The sequence below is a fragment of the Manis pentadactyla genome, chromosome 3, assembly GCF_030020395.1.
Source record: "Manis pentadactyla isolate mManPen7 chromosome 3, mManPen7.hap1, whole genome shotgun sequence".
Taxonomy (NCBI): Eukaryota; Metazoa; Chordata; class Mammalia; order Pholidota; family Manidae; genus Manis; species Manis pentadactyla.
The window spans coordinates 147,587,644-147,614,020 of NC_080021.1; the positions used below are offsets into that span (position 1 = coordinate 147,587,644).

Here is a 26,377-nt window from a genome sequence, read left to right on the forward strand (position 1 = left end):
GTATCCTTTGAACTTTGTGCATTGCTTTCCTTTCTAATGTACTCAAGGCTCTGTTTTGGTTTCTACCATGTCTTCCCCTTGGCTGTGGAGCCTCACCTGAATCTTTAGCCAAACATTCATCTTGGGTCCTTCTAGGGATGATGCAAGATAAACTATGACTAATGCATTGCTCAAAACTTAGAGGGGATACATTTCTAGAGGGCTCTCTGCTGTTTAATCAGGGATCCCCAGAACTTCCTGTCATTAGTCTAGTGATGATGCCGTGGAGAAGGCACTGGCAAGAAACTGGGCTACCTGTTTCTACTTTGAGTTTTTAACCCTGGTTTAATGGTCTCGTGAACTCGCGTTAAGTGTCACTCTGCCTTTTGGGTCCTGATTTCTGCAAGTGTAAATTACCTGGTTGGATAAGATGGTTCCTCCTGAGGAACAGTTGCATCTATATTCTTCTCAGTTCCACTCCTAAATAAGTTGCTTCTTCTCAGTTCCGCTCCTAAATAAGTTGCTACTACTCAGTTCACATTTGAACAGCTTCCTTTTCCCTGTCTGTCCAGATGAACATATTTGACTCTGACAGTTTTGCTAATTTGGCAAGGGCTGGGGAAATTCTAATCCTGTTCACTAATGTTCTGGCCATCCCTCCCATCTAGGAACTTAATGAGTTTGCTCTCTGCTCCTTTAAGCAGGTCACTGATGAAAATATTGAACAGAACCAAGCCTCAGAAATGTGCATACCAATGTAATCTTGAGTCCAGGGACTTTTCCAGCCCAGTTGCACAGTGAATTTGGTACCTTTACAACAGTTTGCATAAATGAATAATGCATACAACAGGGACTGTGTCTTATAACAGCTTATGAATGCCCATTAGTCTCTCTCATTATTGCCAGTTTTTCTAAAGAATAAGAATTATTTTTAAAAATTTTCCATCCCAGAAAAATGCACAAGTTCAGACATAGCTAAATGGATTTAGCTTGACCACTGAGCAGCAGCTGTTATGGGATTAAGGGAAGGTAACAGTCCTAAACCTAGAAGCTGACTCTAAGTCAGCTTGGTGTTTGGATGGTAAAGAAGGTGGCTTAAGGAGAGAGGTGAATTTTCCTGGCTTCTAATATGTGTGTATGTGAGTGAGTGTGTGTACGTGGGTGGTGTGTATATGGTGGGGGTAAGGGTAGGAGAGTCCAAACAAGCTAGAATTGTTAACTGTCTTAGAAGTTGTTATCCAAAGTAGGATGTTTAAATAGCACTGGTTATTTGATCTTGTTGAACTTTTGAGCTCAAAGAGCATATTTTGAGGAGGGATGGGGCAAGTTCAGTTGGAACTCAGAGAGAGAGCCTCACACATTTGGAAAAAAGCCTTCAGAAACAGTTACTGGCTTCCAGCTGCTCACATCCCTTCTAAGGAAAATGTGTGAGCAGATGCCTTGTCAAGATGGGGATATAGCCTTCCTTTTCTAAGAAGACTCATTTTTATTGTTTCATTTTTATGGGGTCAGATAGGCAGGAGTACAGTGTCTACTCTGGAGATGTCTGCACAATCCTCTGTGTTACCCTTCTGCTGTTTCCGTGGTGATGGTCAGAGCCAAGCTCATCGAAGCTCACTGTCCTCATGGCGACATTGACGCCTGCTGTCAACAGCACCTTCAGTGTTCTGCTTACGTGCTCCGCCATTTTATTTTGTTGTCAGTAATATCTATAGTCTTCCCCATTGAATATTGATGGTGCAAGGCCACTTCAGGAGTTATGTATGTCTTATTTACAAAATGTATTGGGAAAGGGATATTTTAAATCTGAGATGAAACTGAACCTTTAAAAACGTCCAGAGAAGAGTAATTTATTTTTATGGTTTACATAAGCTTTTAGTCACATAACTAAGGATACATATAAGCTACAATGATTCTAATTTGCTTCTTCTAAATATATTATTCTTGTTTATTTTTCATTTGGGAAAGACAGAAGAAAGAATAGTCCTTCAATATATAATATTTAGATTTGCCAGAATTAGCCGTGGATTAGATGCATTGTTTAGTTTTCCAAAACTGTGGGTTAATGTCAGGGAGCTCCTATCTTACCTTTGACTATTTCTTTTAAGATTCACTTTTAGGCTTCAGGACTTTCACCCATTCCCCATGCTAGCCAAGTTTCCCTCTACTATCACCTATTGAAACCTGTGTTCTATGTCCCATTACTAAGACCTACCAGGTTATTACATGGGATGATAGATTAATAGGCATGTTAAACTTGTGCTCCTGGGTGGCTCCTACCTAAGTCCCTTCTCAGGTATCTTAGACTCATTGACTCCTTCTACTTTGACATCTTAAGCCACATCTGTAAATGTTCCATAGAACAGCATCACCTTATTGTAAATCTGTATCCTGGATGCTTGCTTTTGTCAGATGATCTCAACGTTTTGGCTCAATCACCTTCTGAGATCCAATCACCTGCATCCTAGGCTCAACCAAATTTTGGGCTGTACTACCTTCTCAATGCTTCCTACACTTCACCCAAACTGATGCTTCACCCATACTACATAGGTTTCTAGCCAGACTCTCCAAGTACCATAATAACAGAAATCCAAAGTGGTAATTATTTATATGTATGATGCATGAATATGTTGCATACATTAAAACAGTATGCTAAAGTAGAAACTTTAAGAGGATAACATAAAAATAATTGTAATCACAAGTTCTGTTTTTTCCTACAGCTCAATGGATTGTCTTGCACACTTCTCTTTGGAGGCAAATGAACTCAGGCCACACCTAATTGAATAAGGAATTCATATATTAACCTTCCAAAAATACATTTTATATTTAATTCCTTAAAATTATAACTACAAGGAATGGCTCTCTGATGCGTTCACTCATCTGCATATATATAAAGACTCCCTCTACTGGCTTCTAATCCTTCCTTATTCATAGGTGGACTGTATGATTCTAATTAACTTGTTTACCTAGCCTTTTTGGGTTGGGAGGTAAATTGAAAATATACAATGGACATGTTTAAATGAGATTCCACTTTTCTACCTTGCTACCACCCTCTGTTGCTTTAGTAATAAATTTCTTCCCCAGAACAAACTTTCTAGATGAAAATTACCAGTGATCATGTCTCTGTGAAAGACAAGTTAAAAGTTCATCTGTTGGGAATGGGTTTTAAAAATACGGTACATTTATACAAGATGGACTAGTACATAGCCATTAAAATTTTGTTTATTTAGAATATTTAATGACATAGAAACATTTTCCTGATAGGCTCTGTGAAAAGGATGATAATCCATATCTGGTATGTTATAATATGTATATCTATCTACATGTATAGATATGACTTTATCAAAAATCTGAAGAGAAAGCTAAAATGTTAGCAGTAGCTCTCTCTGATTTTATTTATGTATATGTATGTGTTTCTGTATTTTCTTAATAAGTGCATTACAGAATCAATCAGAATAAAAAATCCTCTTAGGGAAAGAGAGTTGCATGCTCAGGTTATGAGGTCCAGGTGTCATTTGGGCAATGAGTTTGGAAGTGGTCTCCTCCCGCAGATTTCCCCTAAGGGATCTGGGCTTTTGGTTGTGCTCTTCATTTTCTGTCCCTTCTTGGCCCATTTCTGTTTTCTCATCTTCCCATTTTGTTTTTCGCACTTCCTAACTCTATATCACTAGGGCAAGACTGATGTTCTTCCGTGGGGTGTGGTTAAAACAAAGGCAGATGTTTGTTACAAATTTCTTTTTAAAATTCTTTTAATATAAATTGTTTTTCTGATAGGATTCTGAAAAGGAGACAGATGACTAGGAAATGGGGTTATTCTTGGCTCTGCCTCAGACTCACTAACCACACTAGGGAATGTCACTTGGGCCGAGCATTGTTGAACAATTCCCTTTATGAGCACCTGCAGCCTTGGAGCCCCAGAAGACTGGCCATCCCCCTACTGAGATAACTACTTGCTCCCTTTAAGGCAAGAGACAGCCTTATAGACAGCCAGTAGCCTGTATTTAAATTATTTTGGAAGATAATTAAGCACATTGTCAATAATGCATATTCTCTCAGAGTAAATATGTACTTAGTTATTGGACAATGCTGTACAAATTCACAGGAGAGTCACTGACATTCTTCAACCCACCCAAGGATAATGAACTGGGTAAGAGATTTATATGCCCAAAGAGTACAACTAATTATAATCCCAAAACAGCACCAAAAAGTGCATAATTCAAATAGGCCTTGTACTTAGAATTGCTTTTAGTAATTAATATTTAAATACAAAAATGGGCCTTGTGACAGCTTTGCCAAAGCAGAAGATTTTTCTGGAAGGTTCCATGGTGCTGGGTTACAAAGTATTTGGTTAGGAGGACTGTTGATGATTTTCAATAATTTTGTCCTCACTGGTGTCCAAGGACAATGAATAAATATTTGAATTGGCAGTAATGCAAATGGTACAGCTGACAATGGGGTACAACCCCCTGGAGGGACACAGTAGTAGAAAAGATCTGAATAAATAATCTAAGTCATTGTCTACAAATGTTGGCTAAAAGAGGGCTCAGTTCTCTATTGGAGTCTAGTCTTTACCAAGTCCTCTGAGTTCAATAATGGAATATCATAATAGGCAAGCTGTTTCTGGATTTCCACCCTTCTCTAGACCAACTAGCAGGTGGAAGGGAGGGGTGAATATACACAGCTGAGTTCCTATGAGGACTGCTCCTACAGCTACATGTTCATTCACTTATTCATTCATTCTGGAGCTTATATTTTAGAGGTAAGACAGACAGTGAAAGAAAAATTAGATAATTATTAGAATGTAAATATAAATCTTCACTGAATTGAATGAAACAACTACTAAAATGCAAGCTCCATGAGGACAGGTTGTGTTGTTTCAGTTTCTTGTACTTCAGTGCCAAGATTATTACCCGACACATAGCAAATGCTCCAGAAATGTGCACTGAATGAAGAGGAAAAATGAGTGCATAAATTCAGATAAAGGGTTAGAAAGAGATGAGATTAGATTGGAGGAGAGAGACCTTCATTTAGACAGGCTAGTTAGGGAGAGAGCCTTTCAAGAATTGGTATTTGAGTAGAGATCTGAATGATAACAAGAAGATCTGACAGCAGTGTTCAGAGAGAGGCCAAGAAAAGCTTGATCTGTTCCATCAGAAACAGTTATGGATGGGAAGAAAAGAAAAGGAGAGAGTCAGGAGATGAGACCAATATCTGGGTAGAATCAGATCAGATGTGGTTTTATAGGCCAAGGTAAGGGGTTTACATTCTAATCTAAGAGGCATAGGGGGCCCTGAGAAACTTTATAAAAAAGATCTGATTTATCTGAAAAGATCACTGTGGGTGCTTATTTAAGTGTAGAAAAGGCTTCACCTATTTACATCTTGCAAAACTAGGATTCCACTTAACACATTTGAGAAACACTTCTCAAAGGAATATACTGGAGAAGTGATTAGGGATACATCATTAGGGATATGAATGATTAGAAATGATTAGGGATAAACTAAGCCTGATTGTAGTAATGAACAAAAATCAGATTTAAGAGAAAAAGGTTAGTCATGAAGATTATGTGATAAGATGTGGGTAGTGAGGAAGTATGATGAGCACATTGATGGATGGAAAAGGAGGCACACTTAGCAGAGAAATGAACTTGGGAACAATAGACAAATACTTAACTGATCAGGTAGTCCATATACGTCTCTGTATGGTGTAAGGCGTATATGCAGATAAGGAAGGCATTCTCTACCTTCAAGGACTTTGCAGTCTGCTGAGGGGATAGTTATTAATAAAGCTAATTAGAGAAGAAAAGCAGATGTGGCGTAATGTAGAATAGATGAACCTCTAATGGAGTATACCACAGAAGCATTTAAGGCCTGAAAGAAACCACATCTTCTCTCTTCCCATTTAAGTAGGCGTTTATCTCTTATTTTGAATGTAAAAATTCAGGGCATTATTATAGTTAGGGTTGCAAGATAAAATACAAGACTGAAATGGGAACCCATGGACTACAGTTTCAGCAGAAGGATGAATGAAAATAAACCAGGGGAAGGAGACTGAAAAAAAAAAATTACCTGGTCTTAGCCTTGGCCTTGCGCAGATTAAACAGCAACAAAACCCCTGAGAATTCGTAACCATAAACTGAAACTCACATAGGTTTATCATCAGAATTAGTGTACTCTGTGTTTGGGAACATCTCAGAAGGAAGGTTCATCTTAAAGTAATCCCAGGTAGGTAGTATTCCAAGGCAATTGATAGAAGCAAATGCAGATCCTCTCTAGTGAATGTAAGTTTACAGATTTCAAAGTATTCTCAGGTAAATTTTCAGGGAAAATGGTCGCAGTTTGAAAACGTAAACCACACAAGGAAATCAGGCAGTAAGAAAGTCAGCAGAAATAACGGACAGCAGACTCAGACCCACAGAAGCTACAGATCTTGAAACTGTCTGACAAAATAGAAAAATTAAAAATTTTGCTTTTTTAAAGAAATGAAAGAACATATTAAAAATAAAAAGGTGACCAGTTTGGAAAAGAACTGAATATGACTTCTATAAGTGAAAGACATAAACATTTGTACAGGTGGATATGAGTGGATAAAAAATGCATGGATGAAACAGTTTAGGCATAGCAGAAAAAGAATTAGTAAACTTAAAGATGGATTCAAAGAAAAGACTGAAAATTCAGTCCAGAGAGACAAAAACATAGAAAACAGGAAAGAGTGGTAAGAGATAACAGAGGTCAGAAAAGAAAGTTTAATGTATGTCGAAGTCTAAAAAGAGATAAGAGAAAGAATGGGAAAAAGGTACTATTCAAAGAGAATAGAATGCCTGAGAAATTTTCTAAATTGTTAAAAGATACTATTCATTAGTCCCAAGATACAGCATAAGCATATATTCTGGTTTTTTGTTTGTTTAACATACAAGAAGACTCATCTTAGTGAAATTGCAAAATAACCAACAGCTCTTAATCTGTGGAAAAGGATAGAGACATAGCATATAAGAAGAAAGAAAACACCTTGAGAAAAGGACTTGAAGATATGGTGAGTGAAAGACACTTAAAACAGTGGTAGAAAGTTTTCTGAAATTTTGATGGAAGACTTGGAATCATAAAACTTAATAATTAGAAGGGAACTTAGGCTCAAGGCCCAGCTCAAATGCCGTAAGAGTATGAAGCATTTTTGTTTCTTTTGTATCTTGCTTTTCTAAAACAATGACTCTTTTTTCTGAGCTTGTGATAAACTTGATATTGATGCTGCACTATTGTCCAGTTGGGGTGTACTCAATTGTTAGTGATAATCAGGAAATATATGTTCCTCATCTCAACCCTAGTGCCTAGTTATGCCCAGTGTTAATTCACTCCTTCCACAGATACATTTTGAGTCCTACTATATGCTTAGGCTGCAGTGATGACTAATTCCTAGTACAATATGGAGCTCAGGGTCTAGGAGAGATGCAGCAAGTAAAAAGATTGCTGTGTGGTCAGTGTTTACTAATGGAATTTTGGACAATTTACTAAGAAGAAAATAAAGTGATACCTAAGCAAGGGTGTGTGTGTGTGTGTGACAGGGGAGTGCAGTAACAGAAGGTATCCTTGAGGAAGGGAAAGCTTAGAAGAGACCTTAAACATGCATTTGAGGGAGCGAGAGCACAGAATCCTTTCCAAGTGGAAAGGCCTGAAGGTAGAGAGAGCTAGATCTGTGGAGACAATTCCTTTAGTAAAAGAGCTCATGAGATTCCCCATGAGGCAACTTAAGAGGAAGTGACAAGATCTTGTCAGAATATAGGATAGTTGCCCTGACCTAAAAAAACATACAGGTTTTTAAATGAAAGAATGGGAAAAGTACAAAAGTGTATTGCAAAGAGTTTGGGGTAGCTAGAGTAAAGAGTACATGTTAGAGCTCAGGGAAGCAAGACACCAGCGGCTGGTTCATGAAGCTTTATGTTGTGTTTGGCAGGAGAGAGTTTATTCAGAGCCATGGGAAATCATTTTAGATTTGTAGGCAGTTCTTACAATCAGTTTAAATTTTAGAAAGAACACCATTATTGCAGTATAGGAAATGGATTTCTAGAGTGGAAGAATACATAAAGACTGGAACTGGGGAGACCAGTTAGAAGAGACTATTGCAGTATCCAGATGAACATTGCTTGGTGGCCTGAGCTAATGGGTAGTAGTGGGGATGGGTCAAAGTGGATAGAGAGGAAAATGTTTAGGAGTAGTAATGATATGGTGATAGTTGTGGGTTGAATTATGTCTCCCAAATAATATGTTAGAAGTCCTAACCCCTGGTAGCTGTGAATGTGACCTTACTTGGAAATAGAGTCTTTACAGGTATAATGAATTTAAGGTGAGGTCACACTGAATTAGGGTGGTCCCTAAATGCAATGACTGATGTTTGGACAAGAAGGCCACATGAAAACAGACACACAGACATGGAAGGAAGGCAGTAATGAGACCTGGAGATTGTGTAGTGATACCGCTGCAAACTGAGGGATTGCCAGCAATCAGCAGAAGCCAGGAGAGGCAGGGAAGCTTCCCCCTCGAAGCTCCAGAGGAATTCGTCCTTCTGCCTCCTTGGTTTTGGACCCCCCAACCTCCGGAACTATGAGAAATACACATTTCTGTTGTTTTTAAGCTATGCAGTTTGGGTCACTTGTTACAGCAGCCCTAGGAAATAAATGCCGTGATACAGTGAGTGCTTTGGGGACACCATTTCTCCTTATGTTTCTGCCTTGTTCTTTAAAATAGCGTGCCTGAGGAAGATAGGAGGTTTAACGCAGGTTGGGGGAGTGAGGAAGTTCCCTTTTCATAGATCCAATTCACATGCTCCATTTTAGCCTTACAAGTATTCTAGCTGGTACTTTATCTTTTTCTGTTATGACTCGTCCCCTTCCCTAATTTTAATGATCACTTGGTTCAGAGTTGTGGAGAGAGGTATTTCTAATAAAGCCCAGAGAGAAAAGGAGAAGTAAAAGGTGTCCTCCTAGAATTCTGGCTGGAGCAGCTGAGTGGTGGTGCATTTGGACCCATAAACTCAGGAGTAGGGGTTGTAGAGGATGCGGGTGGGAGATGACGGTGGGTAGGAGGGGCTCGGTATGTTTGCTGAACTGCAGGTGGTCCAGCCTCCTCATTTTAAGGATGAGTAAACTGAGCCCCACAGAACCCCATCACTTGTGCAAGGCCACAGAGAACAAATGCAGATTTGGAAACTTCTGTTCCTATGAATTCCAAGTGATTTCTCTACCACCTCCACACTGCCTCTATTTAAGATGACATATCCTTGCTTAAAAATATTGACACACCCACTGATACACCAAATTATGCAGTCTTACTATGCTATTCATGGTGATTCTTCTGTTGGTTAGCAAAACCTTCTACCATTTAGCAAAAGCCTATATCACATTGTCAGATGAAGAATGTCCCCACAGGACACAGGCCTTGGGACACTTTAGCTGGGGCTTGTACTGACATTTTACCCAAATCATTCAATTAAGAGCCCTCTGCCCCCTCTGTAAGGGGTCCCCGGGATAATTCATCATTGCAATTTTCATTTCAAGGCTCTGCTTGGAATCTCCAATCTATTCAGGACACTCTGCCAAAGTTGAACTGCCTGGAGCAAAACAGAACAGTCCTCTGGACACTGAAATAAGTGTCTGGGGCTGTAGGAGCCAAGTTGGAGAAGGCAAAGGGACTGGGCGTGCAGTCCCACCGAAGTCATATTTTTTATTACCTCCCCATTCAGACAACAAGAGAAGGTTACAGAAAGCATAACCTTTCATTTCCTGACTCTGCTTAGGTGCATTTCACATTCTCAGCATCCAAGGAAACTCTCCAACTAAATATATTGTTAGAGAAAAGGAAAACCAAGACAACATGCATTTATCTCCTTTGCTGCTAAACAGAAACAAAGCTGCTGAAAAACAAAATTTATTCTCCAACAGATATTTCCTGGTCATTACTTTTTGCCCAAATTGTTGGTTTGTGCAAGCAAATGGGGGCCTTTGAAAATGAGTCCTGTTATCCAGGGGAAAAAATAATCTAAGGGCCATCCTGTGTGATATGCACTTAAATGGAACAAAAAAAGAGCCTCTTACATTTTTTAAAAGATATTTTGAAAGACTCTGTGTATTCATCACCAGGAATATTTTCAAGAAGTGATGTTTTCTCTTGTGTATCTTCAAGTCACTATAGTAACTGGATCACTTTTTACTCATTAATCAGGAGGCATCAAACAGAGAATCTATCTTTCCCACTGAATCTGGAGGCTTGCCTATTACTCTACCTTTTTAAGACTACAGATTTTGGAAATAGCTTTCTTTCAGAATGTTTCCTTTGATCTGAGTGTTTTGCTGTGTTCAGTGCTTAATTCATTGCTGCACATTTTCTCTTCTGTGTTACTAGATGACTTCTATGGACTATGAGATATGTTTTGATTGCTCCTTACTCTCTACATCTGTGCTTCTATTTCTTATAGCTACAGAGTGCTTGGCTGAGCCTCCAGGGTTGTGTGGTAGGTACAGAAACCCTTCCCCTTCCTCTCCCATATGCATACCGTGAGCTGTGAGTGCCAGGTACACTTAAAAATGGAGTTTCATTTCCTTTAATGTTCTCTCTAAACTCCTTCCCCTGTTCAAGTCAGTAATCCCGCCTTGATTTTCATTAGTTAGCACTTAGACCTGCTGAAACAGTGCTGAGTCATGAGCACAATTTGTAATCGTTTTGATAGCTTGAGGGTTTCAGTGACCCTCTTCCCCCGTCCACATGCTCTCCTGAATGCTTAGTTTGCATACCAATTGCTGGGTGGCTCTAAACATTGTGCAAAGAAAGGAAGGAGGACTTTGGAATGCTTGTAGTCCAGAGCTGCTAACTGGAATTGAGTTTGCAGAAATGTTTTATTGGCCAGCACAGTGTTGACCCATACAACATTTAAAGAAATGGAAAGATTTCTCATAAAAGTCTGGATTATGTAGTTCTGCCTGCAACTGCTGATACCAAATGACTCCTCTAGATGGCTATACCCCTGTAGGCATGAACCCCCCAGCTGGCCCACTTGACCATAGTACCTGCCTGGCACCTGTAGATATTTGAATTTAGGACCCTTGGTGTTATTCAATTTCTACTCCTTTCCCCAGTTTTTACAGATAAAAAAACTAAGACTTGGACTTTTTAGGGCTTGATGAAAGCCAAAAACTATTTAGTGAAAGCTTGGAAACTAAATCTTGATTTACTGATCACTAGCCCTGTGCTTCAAGTTCTTTGAAGATCAAAACTGTGTCTTGTAGGGTTTCTCCTACAGAATAGAGTACACACTAAGCCCTCAGGAAATGACATTTTAAACTGAGTATGACTAAGAACTACACAAATCCATGCAGGTGGAAAGGAAAGATTTTAACAACTCTGGTCACTGTGAGCTTTTTGAAAAATACCCTGTATATTATATAGAATAAGAAGGGAATTATTGTTAGGTATTAGAAACATTACCAGGCGTCAAGCATTTGTATGTGTATATACCTGAGACGGTGTGGAGGGGGGGTAGTCAAGACCACTCTGAGAGAGAGACCCTCTCCAAAAGTGGCAGCTTGTCAAGGTTTTTCAAAAGTAGTAGTTTGATCTAAGGGCTAGGAATTATGAACATGATGAAAGAATGTTAGGAGCAGCACTGTCAGCACAAGACTGATTTATCTAGAAAATGCAGTGAAAGAAACATTTTTATGTTATCTGCTCCCCCACCAATTAATGAACGGCCCACATCCTGGTCTCCAGCACACTCTTCCAATCCCATGTTAGAACAATGCTATGCCTGTGGTGTAAGGGTGGGCCCCCAAGTGTGTGTGTGTGTGTGTGTATGTGTGCACCCACAGAGGTGGGCAATGAAGTACTGAACAAGAAGGTAATACTCTTCAAATTTTTGAGAGCCCTTTCTCCTTATAGCCATACCCAAAGAAAACAAAAAACTAACAAATAAATCCTGGTTGTTTTGATACCACTGTAAATAAAGTGAAAAGTTGGCCATAAAAGAGAACTCAGGCTGTGGTAATACTTAATCTAAATGATTCATGGGGAAATGAATCTATTATCGTAATAAAAATAAAAGCTTTGCACCTGCCAAAGAGGCAGGCCACCACTGAGGCGTTATGTCTTGTGGAGTCTTGCAAGGCTGGAAGGGGTCTGCTGTAGTGCCTACAATGGCCTTAACACAGGAAGGAGCTTTGTGGTGACAGAGAAAAGGTTCCGTAGAACAGCCAAGCACCCAGTCATACAAAGCCAAGCTCTTCTCCCTAATGAACCTCATGTGACCGCTTAACAGCATTCCAGTGGCACTGAGGTCTGAAAACAAGAGGGATTTCACAGTATGATTAAATCTACACAATAACCATAAAATAGAGAGCAGGCTGACAGTCATCTGCCAAATCTGGGGAGAGCTCTGCCCCTGACCATGAAACACCTCGGACTGGCTATCTAGCATGATGCTTTTGGACAATTGCTGGCTATGTCTTCCCTTCATTTCATGTCTCACGGGCCTGATTGTTCTGTGAAAGCTCTCCCTTTTTCCTTCTCCATGGCATGGGAACACCCCAGACCAGCTGCGGGGTTCACTCAGAATAAGAGCTCTGTGTCTGAGGCTGGCAGCAGTGCAGTCGGCTGAGATTCCTCTCTCAGACCCTACAGAGAATCTGTCTCCAAGGTCATTGTTCCTCCTGCCATGTCACAGCCCTCCGGGGGCCTTCATTCATATCTGCAGACCATAAGCTATTTCCAGGTCACGGCTGATCACAATAATTCAGCACTTTTCCTTGTTAGCACCTCTGAATGGAGAAGGTGCATGGAAGCTGCTCAACTGTATGCTTTTCTCTAGGTTTAGAGCTTCTGGCTCCAGATGGGCCATGTTGTTGGTCCAGAGGGAGTAAATGCTGGAGTGCTCCCACCAGACCTTCTAATGTCACAAATGACGTGGGTGAGAACGCTTGGTGTTTCTTTCTTCACTTGGAGAGAAACCACTCACCTTGTGGCAAGGACATTTTTATTTTCATTCCTGTTTCTTGAGACACTGTTGAATGAGGTGTTTTCAAATGATAGATGCACACATGGGTACCTAAGTGTGGGAGTGTTCACTGTTGGTAATGAGGCAATTTCCTGAAGCATCGATAACATTTTAAGCATCTCCAGTACTTTCTAAAAATTTTGGCACTGATGGAAGAGGGGCTAGCTTGACCACAGAAGGCTCAAAAGCTCATCTTGGTACATGAATACAAGGGATCACAGATGCCAGAAAGAAGATTACAGAAATGAAACAAACTCTGGAAGGGTTTAAAAGCAGAATGGATAGGATGCAAGAGCCATTGATGGAATTGAAACCAGAGAACAGGAACGCATAGAAGCTGACATAGAGAGAGATAAAAGGATCTCCAGGAATGAAACAATATTAAGAGAACTGTGTGACCAATCCAAAAGGAACAATATCCACATTATAGGGGTACCAGAAGAAGAAGAGATAAAAAAAAGGGATAGAAAGTGTCTTTGAAGAAATAATTGCTGAGAACATCCCCAAACTGGGGGAGGAAATAACTGCTCAGACTACGGAGGCACACAGAACTCACAAGAGATGGGACTCAGAGAGGTCAACGCCAAGACACATAATAATTAAAAAGGCAAAGATCAAGGACAAGGAAGGAGTTTTAAAGGCAGCTAGAGAGAAAAAGGTCACCTATAAAGGAAAACCCAGCAGGCTAACATCAGACTTCTCGACAGAAAACCCTACAGGCCAGAAGAGAATGGCATGATATATTAAATGCAATGAAACAGAAGGGCCTTGAACCAAGGATACTGTATCCAGCACGACTATCATTCAAATATGATGGTGGGATTAAACAATTCCCAGACAAACAAAAGCTGAGGGAATTTGCTTCCCACAAACCACCTCTACAGGACATCTTACAGGGACTGCTCTAGATGGGAGCACTCCTAGAAAGAGCACAGCACAAAACACCCAACATATGAAGAATCGAGGAGGAGGAATAAGAAGGGAGAGAAGAAAAGAATCTCCAGACAGTGTATATAACAGCTCAATAAGCGAGCTAAATTAGGCAGTAAGATACTAAAGAGGCTAACCTTGAACCTTTGGTAACCACGAATTTAAAGCCTGCAATGGCAATAAGTACATATCTTTCAATAGTCACCCTAAATGTTAATGGATAGAAATACGGATATTTCTAAGCACTATGCTAGTGTTTCATTGTCCAAGAACTATTGCATCTGAAACTACTGGAGTATTTGAAAATTGTACTTTGTTTGACCAGGATGTACATTCAATACACCTAAAGGGAAGTTTGAGGAAATTTTCTGTCTTTATGCTAATTTTGGAAGCTATACATTTTAAATATCTGAAAAATGGGCAGGTAGGATAAGTATCTGATGAAATTATATCAGAAGAGAACATGTGGCTTGAATGGGCACTTGAGTGCTAACAATACCTCCCCTTTGCAGGATTGCACACTTGGGTGGTTTTTCTTTTAACATTTTATTTGAAAATAACTTCAAACTTCAGAAAAGTTGCAAGAATAAAACTATTACCCTTTATTCAGATTCCTTTATTAACATTCCACACTTTTGCTGTATAATTTGCTCACTTGCTTTCACTGTGTGTGTGTGTGTGTGTGTGTGTGTGTGTGTCTGTGTGCATATTTCATTCTTTTTCTGAACCATTGTAAGTGCATATATTGCAGCCCTAAATATTTCCATGTGTATTTATTAAGAACAAAGATATTCTCTTATATTACCAGAGTGCAGTCATTAGTTTCAGGAAGTGTAATGTTAATAAATACATTTCTTTAATCTACTGTCTATATTCCACTTGAATCATGTCCAATATGTGATCCATTCCAGGGTCACACATAGCATTCGGTTCTCTTGCCCCTTTAGTCTCCTCTAATCTGGAACAACTCCTTGGCTCTTCTTTGTTTTTTGTGACACTGACATTTTTAAAAGGCAAAGATTCCTTTTTTATGATGTGTTTCTCAATTGGCATTTGCCCGCTATTTCCTCTGGTTCAGGTTCAGGTGAAGTGCTCCCAGCCAAGCTCCTGTATCAGCTGTGGTGTCTTTGGGATACTATTTCTGGAAGTGCCCAATATCCATCTGTCCCTCTTTAGTGATGCTAATTTGTGCTGTTGGTTTGACGGCTCAAGAAATTTCCTCTCACTTCAATCTAGCACAGTGCTGAGCCCCTGAAGCTAGTGAACAATTCCTAAAGACAACTAAAAGGAAGCTATTCCAGGAGAGACAGGAAGAGGAGTTTGAGAACAGGCTCAGCATCAAGGCAGGAAGAGATTACTGAGATAATAAAACAATATTAATAGTTAAGCCATAATATTTAATATTACAAGAAATGCTAAAGTTTATTGAGCCCTTTCTATGAGCCAAGCACTTTTAAATGGTGTACTAGTTTTCTATTAGCTGTTGTAACAAATTATCACAAATTTAGCAGTTGAAAACATTACAGGTTCATTATTTTACAGTTCTGTGGGTTAGAAGTCCAGTGTGTGTCTCACTGAGCTAAAATCAGAGTTGAGGCATGACCGGGTCCCTTTCTGGGGACTAAGAGAGGATCTGTTTTCTTGCTTACTTGAGTTGTTGGCAGAATTCAGCTCCTTGCAGCTGTAGGACTGATATCCATTTCCTTTCTGCCTATCAGCTAAGGGTTGTATTTTTGGGGCCACCTGAATTCCTTGGCTTGGGGGTGGGGGGCTAAAACTAGCAATAATGGGTCTTTCTTTCCCTCTCAGCTCTCTCTCTGCAGCTGGAAAGGGTCTCCACTTTTAAGGACTCATGCACTTAGATCCAGCCTACCTGGATAACCTGAGATAATATCACCATCTTAAAATCTTGAGCCTTAACCACAACTTCAAACTCATAGTTGTGGGAATTAGGGCATGGGTGTTTTGGGGGGAGCCATTATTCTGCCTACCAGAGATGGACTGTTTAATTTAATACAATGATGCTGTCAGGTAGGTACAGAAATTACCCCTGGCATCTATGATGGTTGTGAAGTTTAGAGAAGTTAAGTGAATTTCCAAGAATCACACAAATGGTGAGAGGCTGTGTCAGGATTAACTTCAAGCAAAAGGGTTTGTCTAATCTGAGGATTAAAAATGTTATTTTACTGGCAGAATCCTTGATCAAGTAGAAACATGAAAAATAAAATACATAAAAAAGATGAAAGCAAAGCTGCTCTGGTGAAATTGGGGAGTGGGTGGTGGGGAGGGAGGGAAGGGCAGATAGCAGACCACTGATCCTGTCTTGTCCCTCTGCTTCCTAGTGAGGCTGTGAGGCCTGGAGTTCAAGTGTGAAATGACTTGCCTGAAGCAAACTCTGGGACAAGTCCAGCTCTACTACTCTTCGCAAGGGCTCTTTCAAACTATGTACCACAGATTTACCTGTTAGGAGTCTGCTTGTGTATTTGTTAAAAAGTCATGCATTGAGCATCTACATACAGTTTAAGAAAGTCTCTGCCTGCCTAGAAGTTACATTTTAGTGAAGGAAAAAGTACAGCAACCAGCAAAGAAGTTTTAAAAGTACATAAAAAATAAAAAACATCAGATAATTGCATGTGATGTTCCAGAAATCAAATTAAGGTGATTGACATATGTACGTGTACGGCAGGGTCTGGGAGGTGGTGGCTGGAAGGAGAGAGAGAGAGACGGAGGGAAGAAGGGATGGAGGGAAGGAGGAGTCTGTTTTCTTTAGACTGGGTGCTGAGGGGAAGCCTCTTTGAGTAATGTTTAAACTGAGATGTGACAACACGAAGGAGCCAGCCACAGCAGTTTAATACCCTGGGAAGAGCATTCCAGGTGGAGGAAACAACAGCTAGTGCAGAGCCTGGGAGCAGAATGGACTGGAAGCTGTCAAGACCAGGACTGTTCAGTACAGCTGGGAAATAAGGATGAGAGGAGAGAGGCAGGTGATGAAGCTAGAGATGTGCAGGAGACTAAAGTTAGTAGGGCTTTTTTGATGAAAACACACATCTATCAGTTGTCAAGCATTATGTACTAGTTCTAGCTTGAGCCCGACATATGATTCCCAAGAAAAGGATCATTGGCTTTTTGGTACAGCAAAAGTGTAGTGCCCAGTCAGATGGGGTATTTGTTGGTTGGACACGGTTCCAATGCTTTCCCCCAGTTACTTGCTAAATTCCCAAGTGGCCCCTCCTATTAATGCACATTTGGGCACATAATGTGACAGCTGGACAATGACTTTGGGTAACTGTTATTAGCCATGCATGCCGTGGTAAAGTTAGGCTGTTACTGACTTTGTGGTTCTGATTTGCATTTTAACATTCAAGAGGGTAATTACTACACCCAGTCCCAAGGAATAATTGACAGATTTTATGTTTGAAATCTCAGTAGGTCAAACTTCCCATTTGTAAAACTTTTCAGTTGTTTCTTTGCTGAGCACATAAAATGAATTTACTTCTGAACTGAGACCTCATATGCCAAATTTTTACAGCCTTAAATATAGTATTTTATCACTACTATAAATGGTTTTTGACTCACCTCCCACAGACCTTTCAGTGCTAAAGGCAAGAGGCCTCTCTAATTCACTTGTTTCAATTCATAGAAGATTTTTAAGTTGAAGCCAGGTCATTTGGGTAGTATTTCAAATGTACGGCTGCATTTCTGCTAAACATAGTAAATCTGCAATTTTACAATTGGCCTGGGCAGCTGGCATGATTGTACTAGGCTTTCCAATAAGCAGTCCTTCTGAACAATCTCCTTTCTCTTTAAAGACTTAACCTCCAGACGTCACCCAGAGGCTCAATATTATCATGAAATGTTGGGACATTTGATGTGGAGACTACCTTTTTAGGTTGATTTATTTTTCTAGTGGAGCATCCAAGTTTCTAGCAATTATTTTAGGGCATAAAGTTCCATCATGTAATAAATCAAGCTGTTGGCTCTTTCTGGTCCAAATTAGAGGTGGGAGAGATTAAGAAGTTTGTCTACTCTAATATTCCAACCTTTGCATCTCCAGATTATACTTGTTACTGCTCTGGAGGTCATGCCACATTTGTCCTTGATTTGCCCTTGTCCTGGTGATCTGATGGAATGGGGCTGCTCAGGCAAAAATGCTCCTCTCCCAGTGTTCTCAGGGGCCTCCCAGTCCCTGGTGGCCACGGAATATGGGGCTGAGAGGTAGACACTGCTGTGTGCCTTCATGGCTCATACAAAACATTATTCACTTGTCTCACTGGTGGTGGACTGTTTATAGATCATCAGTTTTATGGGAAAGATTTGAAAAAAAAAAAGTTGGCTGCTACAGATGGCCATAGGCACAGTTCAGAAGAAAAAAGGTTTGATTGATCCAGTAACATCATGAGTGAGAACATGACTAATGTTTAGAGATGGCAGCATGGATGCCCCCTGACTTCCAGTTCAAGGTGTGGCAGTTGGCCAAGGGGTAAAGACGAGGCATGGCCCTGCCTGGACCCTGTGCCTGGGCCCACTGCCTTCTCCTGCCTGCTGTGCTTGCAGTCCTCATTCTGCTTCCCATGCCCTGGGCTGGCCCACTGGGCTGGGAGCTGAGCTGAAGGCTTTTGGTAAGGGCTGTAGCCACGGTTTCTCTAGTGGGAGTGGTGAGCAGACTTCATGGAAGGGATGAGTCTGAACTCCTACCAAATTACCCTCCTGTTGACTTTTGGAAGGCTGGAATTTTTTGACTCTAGAGGTGCAGAGGCAATTTACTGACTCTCACTGTTGGCCTCACTCTTAGTTGGAGACCTGCCTGTTGAGCAGCTGGGTATCAATATTCAGATGCTCCCGCCTCAGCTCCCCTCTATTCTGGTGTCTGCTCTGTGGCTTAAATCAATTTGTTTCTTCTCAGCCAGTGGAGCTTGAAGTTCTTCCTACCATCTGTTAAAGGACTGTGGAATGGTTATGTGGCAGCGGCACAGGAAGATGCAGTATTGGGCATGAGATGAGGACAGCTAGCAATAGGCACAGAAGCCACAGCCTAGTAACAGGCCCATGCTAAATGCTTGTGATACAATGGCACACGTTAGACCAACACACCTCTTGATGGCAGATATGATAGGAAAGAAAAAGGGTGGAAATTGAGAGAAAGATTAAATTTTATTGTGATGTGAATAGTAGAGCTTCTTGGTTTCTTTCTCTTGAAGAGCTCAAGATGTAGTCATCTTTCTTGTTTTCATTATAATTTCTAGGGCTATATAGAAGGTAAAAGGAAGGCAACTTATGGATATTTCCTTACAGAATGGAATTAAGGAACAATTTAATGTTATAGAAGTTGCCCAAAAAGAAGGATAAAGATAGATAGCAAGATTTTGGATTCCATTTGCCACGCTTCCACAAAATGCAGTAAGATTCAGGAATCAAAGTTCTAGTCACTACTGCTGGTCCCGCTTTTACTTTTGTTTTAAACTTGATAGACTTAAGCTGAGGCCTTCATTGTCAAGGGATTTCAGAAAAATCCAAGATACTTCAGAAAGAATTTGACAACGTTTTTTCAGCTTGTTATTCTTAAACAAGGGAAAGAGACATCCTCATTGATTTCTAGATACTTCGGTAAAGGTGAAATCCATTCCATCAGCCTAACTGCCCTCTGCCCCCAGTTTAATGGGAGTTTAATGTCTCACACCCCACATTCCTTCCAGGAGTGGCAGGTGGTCTTCTGAACCCTTCTGCCCTGTAGATTGTGCCTGGCTACACTCTAAGCTCTTGTTTACCTAGGTTTGTTTTGGAAGTACTTGGCACAGTTCTCTTTGTGCAAGGACAGTGATCCAGACAGCCTCGGCTGACAGCTCAGCTTCACAGGTCATTTACACCAGGGGGAGGAACTTTGATTATAGCCGGCTCCAGGGGAAAATAGCACAATCACACAAAGAAAATAGGACAATCACACATTTCTCTAGAACTGAACTTAGAATGCCTCACCACTGTTTTCTTCTACGCTCTAACTGTGAGGGTGTGAACTTGAATGTAGGAGAAGGGGCAAAGGGAAACTTTAGGGGACACAACTAAGGAGGAAAAAAGTGTAACCAAGAATGAAACTAATATGGCAGGTTGACCTTTCCATGACTTTCATTCCCTTGCTCGAGGAAAAGGGAGCATGAGTGCAGTTTACTCTGGAAAAAGAGCAAATATTTGGATGTTCTGTGAGTTTGCAGCCAGGCAGGCGTAAGTTTGAATTTGGCTCTAAAACTCACTAGCTATGTGACTTTCCACGAATTGCATAAGCTGTCTGGGCCTTGGCTTTCTCATCTATCAAATGAAGATAAGGATTTTGAACAGAGAGGATTATATCAAGGATTGGAGATGATGTTTGTAAAGCGCCTACCTAGATGAGCAGCTAGCATGGAATGGACAATAAGTTGTCATTATTATAATGTATCTGCTTCTGTTTCAACTTCCATCCTCAAAAAATTATTTTAAATATGATGTTTAAATCTGTTTGTATACCCATCTTAATCAGCTCTGCACATTAGAACCAGTTGGGGAGTTTCAAATAACACTGATGCCTGAGCCTTGCCCAGACCAGTGGAATCAGACACATCGGGGGTGAGTCCCAGCCCTGTGTTTCCACTCTCCCTGGGTGGTTCCCATGTGCAGCTAGGGCTGAGACCCACTGGCTTCCCATTTATATGGGCGCCCTTTGAGAGCCCTCATTTCACCATGCTTGGCCTGATGTAAATGCCCAGTTCTTGAACCAAATTTAAAAAATGAGAGAAAGTTGTCCAAATTCCCAAAACTGGACTCATGGGCACACTTTTTGGGCAGCAGGTAAAGCTGAGAGTACTAGCATATTGTTATTTTCACAACAGGGATTTGAACGAGTGGGGTAAAGAAAGGTTAAGGTCCTTTCAGCTGACAGTTCACCTGCTGACCACATGTCATTTACCATTGGTTCTCTTTTTGACTTTTCAGTTGCCAAGGGATCAGAGAAGCAAGACAGCAGAATATTTTGGGAAACTCCATCAGTTAAGAAAAAATAGCTCCTTCTTCAGAATAATTTATTTGAGAGAAGGAGAAAGTCAGATACAGCCAAGGTAAGATAATGGGCAAGGTTATAGTGGTAGAAGACAGAAATCATGAAACAAAGTGGGCACATGTTTGGGACTATTGCACATGCAAACATGTGATGTTAGACCTTGAGATATACTTTTAACAATCCCAGTCATCACCATGGTGAGAATGTCACTAGGGTGTTCACAAGTTTGTTTTGTCTTTTGCAGGCATGTGGCCAGGTTTCATCTCCCTATTCTGTGGCCTCTGGCATCAGTATGTGACTTGCTTTTGCCAAAATATATGGGCGTGGGAGTTAGAAGTGTCACATCCTGGGGAAAGCCTTAAGAGCCAGTGTACATTCTTCTACCATGACGAGGTAATGGCGCTCTGTCAGCCTGGGCCCTGGACTGAGGACTCCATGGAGCAGAGTTCTCAGCAGACCCAGGATGCAGATGCAGCATGAGGGAGAAGTAGACCTTTGTTGGTTTTAAGTTAAGTTGTCTGTTACCACAGCACAACCCTGCCTGTCCTACTGTACAAAGTGCTTCTAAGCTAAGTCCTCTGTGAAAACAGAGTGAACAAAGTTAGGCACAAGACTGCATAAATCCTCATGCACAGTCTGATGTAGGTGGTCTGGACTGACTGTTTAACTACTCTGTCACTTCCTGTATGTGTAAAATGAGTCAGGCTTCAATGCTGCTCTAGCCCTCAGTTTCTCCATTTGTAAAAATTACCGGACTGTAGATGCAAAAACACATCATCTATATTAAGTAGTTAGCAGAGTGCCTGGTGAATGATGATGCTTGATAAATATTAGGTTATGCAGTCCTATTATTTGTAAAATAAACTGAACAAATGGTGGGAAAGCAGAAAGCACAAAGGCATGCAGTAAATATTTGCTAAGTGAATTAATGAAGAAAGCCAGAGTGAATAAGTGACCACAAAACTGTGAAACTGCACGTCCTTCCAGCACTGAGTTCTCTCTTTTTAAAGTTTCATTTCTTCCAAATCTCCATCTTTGAGTTGAGGTATCATTTAGAAAATGAGGGGTGGGGGAAGCTCTAAAGAATGGAAAGTGACAACAATTAGTTTGTATTTTTAAGACAGCACTGTCAAATGGAGCTTGCTTGTCTCTCTTTTCTTCAGCAAACTGGTGACAGTGCGTTTAGATTCTATTCCTTCTTCAGAAGCTGGACTGTGTTTTGCCTTTTAAAGAAAAGAGGCGTCCTGAACTGCCCTTTCCCATCTGCCCATGGAGATGATGGTGGGTAACCAAATGATGGTAGGCATAGCCTGCCTCATGCCCTAGGGGTGCCTAGACAGCGAGTGATGACTAGGTCGCCGGAAGTCCTTGATGAATCTTGAGTTTCTCTTTTACAGTCAGCAACTTCCTTCCAATTGCATGGAGGTACCAGGAAGTATGGATTTTATTTTGCAGTGCCTTTGGTATCGAAGGTACCAGAACTGGCTGACACTGTTCTTGTTTCCCTGGAAGTTTGTGGAAAAGGTCCAGTGGGAGATCTGCATGAAAGTGACATAGTGATCTGTGACTACAATATTTGATTTGAAAAGCCCCGTATGTCTGCCCCACTGGAAAACTAAAACGTGGACTTCGTGTCTCAGGTGTCCTGCATTTGTTTCCTCTATGAATGAGGTCTCTGAAATGCAAAGACAGAGTAGTGAGAGTAAATGAGGTTGATTCCCTGATTCCTGGATCTCAAGCTTGAATTCAACATGGGTCGGGGTGGAGAGAGCTCACCTGATATTCTCGTGGAGGGAAGCGGGGCAACTCCTGTCAATCATACCCTTATAATGTAGCCCAGTCTCCCAGAGAGCAAATGAGTTCCTAGTGGAGGTGAATGAAACCGAAGAGAGGAGTAGCAGTGGGAAACCAGAGCTAATTGAAAATATGCTGGCCTCCTCTCTCAGTATTCCTGTTGTGAGGATTCCCCGGTGTACTCTGCCCTATGTCAGAACATACTAGATGTAGGTCCTGAAGGCTGACAGCTTCAGTGAACAGTGACCCCAAACCCATTTACAAAACTACTATGAACAGTTTCACTCTTTGATCAGTTCAGTGATGTCATTGGGCATAAAGTTGCAGCCAAAAAAAGTACATTGGTTATTGTGTGTAGAACTGAGGAAAGGGGCAGCAAATAAAGTTTTCCTTTATACTTTTATTATTCTATAAAGCATAATACTCTTTGCCCTGGAATTAGAAAGGAAAGACCACTAGATGGTATGAATAGAATGTTTGTAAAAGACTTGTGGTTTGGTCTTGGGCTTTGCAGAATCAGTTCCTGGTCCTAGTAGTTACCAGTCCTGTGACCTTATGCAAGTTGCTTAACTGTTCTGAGCTTAATTCATTCATTTACTAAATGAGAACAGTAATCACATCTACTACTTAGAGTTCCATAAGGTAATAAATACACTTAAGGACCTCAGCACAGCACCTGGAACATTGGTAAGTGTTCAGTAAGTACTAGCAGTTAGGTTATTGTTATAGTTACGGTGTGTAGAGATGGGAGAGAGAGGCGTTAAGAGGTCCATTCTAACGTTGTGCTTTTCTTTTCAAGTCAGAATTTTTGAAATATAATTTTCATAGTGTAGCATTTGCTCTTTTTAGGAGTATAGTTCTATGAATCTTGACAAATGCATAGTCATGTAATCACCCCCAACAACTCCAAACAGTTCCCTTATTATTAGATGATAAGATCATTATTAACTGAAGGCTATAATGGCCTAAGATTTCCTTAGTTTTTACCTAGATTCTTCTTTCTGTCCCAGGATACTATGTTCCCAGCTCCAGGGTACCATGTTTCCAGCCCCAGGGTACCATGTTCCCAGCCCTGGGGTACCACATTCCCAGCCCCAGGGTACCACATTCCCAGGCCCGGGGTACCATGTTCCCAGCCCTGGGGTATCACGCCCCCAGTCCCAGGGTACCACGTTCCCAGCCCCAGGGTACCACATTCCTGGTCCCAGGGTACCACGTTCCCAGCCCTGGGGTAACATGTTCCCAGTCCCAGGGTACCACATTCCTGGTCCCAGGGTACCACATTCCCAGCCCTGGGGTACCACATCCCCAGCCCCAGGGTACCACGTTCCCAGCCCCTGGGTACCATGTCCCATTTAGCTGTCATGTCTCCTCGGGCTTCTTTTGCCTGTGACAGTTTCTCAGACTTTACTTGTTTGACAGCCTTGAGAGTTTTGAGGTGTACTACTCAGACATTTTACAAAATGTCCCTCTCTTGGAATTTGGCTCATGTTTTTCTCATAATCAGACTGGGGTTCCAGGATCTGAGGTGGAAGAATGCAGAGGGAAAGTACCATTCTTGTCACTTCATATCAGGGGCACATGCTATTCACATATCACTATTGATGTTGACCTGATCCCCTGTAATTATTATCACCTAATAATTATCCTATTAGGAAAAATCCATTTCTCCTAATGATTTTAGCATCCACTGATGATTCTCCCTTGCTTCAATACAGTAGGGGATGTAAAATGATGATTTTCACATCTTTTCCTTGCATATATACTAACTGAAATGTTTTGTAAAAAAGAGTTTTCCCATTTATTCTATTTTCCCTCCCTTTTCCTTTCTCTCTTCTTTAAATCATTATTATTGCATGGATTATTTTTATTAATTGAATTTGATTATTTATCATAAATATTTTTTGATAAAATTGTACCAAATTGGGGAGCCATTCAAACTAATTGTCCCAGTGGGAATCCATTCATACTAATTGCTGTCATTTCCTATGAATATGCAAGCCTCTTACATGGTCCAATCAAAACTAGGTAAGAAGATATACCCAGAGAAGTCTATCACATCTCCTTTACCCCTTTCTGTATATGTGACCATTTTCATTAATTTCTGGCATATCCTTACCGTGCTTTTTATGAAAAAAGAAGTTAAAAATCTATATACACATATATTTTACCATTTTTTCTTACCCCAAAGATAGCATACTATGCACATTTTTTTTGCACCTTGCCTTCTATTTAGTAGTGTATCATGAAAACCATCAGTTCATATATACATCTTCTTTGCTTTTTTATGGCTATCTAGTACTCCATGGTGTATGTATACCATCCTTTAGTCAACCATTCTTCCATGAATGAGCATTTAGGATACTGCAAATAGTTTACTACCACAGGCACTGCCACATGAATAACATTGTGATATATTGTGAAAAAGCTGTTTTGAATTTGTGGCTGTTTATTTTCAGGGCAAATTCATGGAAGAGGTGTCATGGGGTCAAAGGATAAACACATATGTAATGGTGTTACATGCTGCCAAACTTCCTTCAGCAGTGGTTGCCCCATTTTTTGTCTTTCTACCTAATGGTATAAAACATGAGTGTACAGTGTTTTGTAAGCCTTTGAATTTTTGCTGGTCTGGTAGGTGAGAAATGCTATGTCACAGCAGTTTTAATTTGCATTTCCCTATAGTGAACAAAGTTAAACATCTTCTCTTATGCTTAAGGGCCATTTGTTTCATGTGATTTTTAAGACCTAGCTCTTGCTTGGTAGTTTCCTGGTTGTTACCTTAGATCAGGTGCCTGTTTTTCATATCCAGCTTAATGAAATAGTCTTCTAGCTGATATCTCTGCCTACCACCTCTCTTCCTTTCAATTACTCTGAACACAGTAAATAGTTACTAAATTAATCTCCTTAAACCACTTCTTCAAAACATTCTTTTCTGAAGAAACTTCAATTATTCTTTTAGCCACAATATATTTTTAAGCTCATTTGTCCAGAATTCAAGATATAATTTTCAACCACTTCTCTGACTATTCTATTTAAAAATTTTTTCTATCAAGGTATTATTGATAGACACTCTTATGAAGGTTTCACATGAAAAAACAACATGGTTACCACATTTACCCATATTATCAAGTCCCCACCCATACCCGAATGCAGTCACTGTCCATCAGTGTAGTAAGAGGCCACAGATTCACTGTGTGCTTTCCCTGTGCTACACTGTTCTCCCCGTGATCCCCCACACCATGTGTACTAAACATAATACCTCTCAATCCCCTTCTCCCTCTCTACCCACCCCATCCCTCCCCTTTGGTAACCACTAGTCCCTTCTTGGAGTCTGTGAGTCTGCTTCATTTTTGTTCCTTCAGTTTTGCTTCATTGCTATACTCCAAAAGTGAGGGAAATCATTTGGCACTTGTCTTTCTCCACCTGGCTTATTTCACTGAGCATAATGTCCTCCAGCTCCATCCATGTTGTTGCAAATGGTAGGATTTGTTTCTTTCTTATGGCTGAATAGTATTCCATTGTGTATATGCACCACATCTTCTTTATCCATTCATCTACTGATGGACACATAGCTTGCTTCCATATCTTGGCTATTATAAATAGTGCTACTATTAA

General features: G+C 40.6%; 1 protein-coding gene across 5 annotated transcripts in view; it reads right to left on the reverse strand.

Moving 5' to 3' along the window:
- Positions 1-26,377, reverse strand: part of PCSK5 (proprotein convertase subtilisin/kexin type 5) — a 452,855-nt gene that overhangs the window by 49,734 nt on the left and 376,744 nt on the right. The window lies entirely within an intron of this gene.